This window comes from Bubalus bubalis, chromosome 9, assembly GCF_019923935.1.
Source record: "Bubalus bubalis isolate 160015118507 breed Murrah chromosome 9, NDDB_SH_1, whole genome shotgun sequence".
NCBI classification, from domain to species: domain Eukaryota; kingdom Metazoa; phylum Chordata; class Mammalia; order Artiodactyla; family Bovidae; genus Bubalus; species Bubalus bubalis.
Genome location: NC_059165.1, coordinates 29410296 through 29411474, shown reverse-complemented (window position 1 = coordinate 29411474; position 1179 = coordinate 29410296).

Below are 1179 nucleotides of genomic sequence, written 5' to 3'. Positions count from 1 at the left end.
TTTGGTGTGTTTTCCTGATTTTTTTTTTTTTTGATGCTATTAAGATGGGTAAACACATCCAATTACAAGTGGCAGGAAGTAAAAATATTTTAGGACAATGATAAATCTCATATTTGTAAGACCACTTCACACAAATCTAAAAACCCTCCAACTATCTAGATGCTAACCTTTCAGCAAATCCCTACAGACACCACTGGAAAATGAAGAACTAATGTAATCAGTTTTCTGGTAAGTAGAGTGAGAGGAGATTCATTTCTCTTGAAATAAAGACTATATGCTGCTGCTACTGCTGCTGCTAAGTCACTTCAGTCAGTGTCCGACTCTGTGCGATCCCATAGACGGCAGCCCACCAGGCTCCCCCGTCCCTGGGATTCTCCAGGCAAGAACACTGGAGTGGGTTGCCATTTCCTTCTCCAATGCATGAAAGCGAAAGTGAAAGTGAAGTCGCTCAGTCGTGTCCGATTCTTAGCGACCCCATGGACGGCAGCCTACCAGGCTCCTCCATCCATGGGATTTTCCAGGCAAGAGTTCTGGAGTGGGGTACCATTGCCTTCTCCGAAAGACTATATAGATGAGGACAAATAGAGGCTATTTGTGCAGGGCTTGCTGTAGCAAGGGAGTCAGCCACCTTCGCCAACTTAAATTTGGCAAAAACTCAAAGGCAGGCATAGGAAAGCTTTCTGGTGAAAAAGAAGGGTGTGCTCAAGTGTGCTCTGAGTGGTGTGGTAGGCCTGGGGAGATTGGAGGCAGACTAACTAGAAGCTGGATATCTAAGTAAGTGGTTGGGAAAGTATTATTTGGCTTTCTCTGGCTGGTCCTGAATTGGAAGCAGGGGCAAAAATGAGGGGAACTGGGAATCACTGACCAAGCCCAGTCTCAAAGCTGATGGCTTCAGAGATTGCGGTCTGGCTTCTTGAATTGGTTGCTGCAAAGGTTGTGAGTCAGAGTTCAGTTTTCATGGACAGTCTGGCCATTGTCTATTTGTACATTCGGTCTCAAAAACAATCCAAAATTTGATGTCTCAAACACTGAAAACATATTTAGTATAATTCGATAACTGAATTCTTCCCTCAGCATGCAGATACTTATCTCTCGAATCTTGTTATTCTTTTCCATCCATCCTGTGATGTCTGTAACCTGAAGAGCACAATAAGAGTTAGTGGGAGCAACTAACTCTGT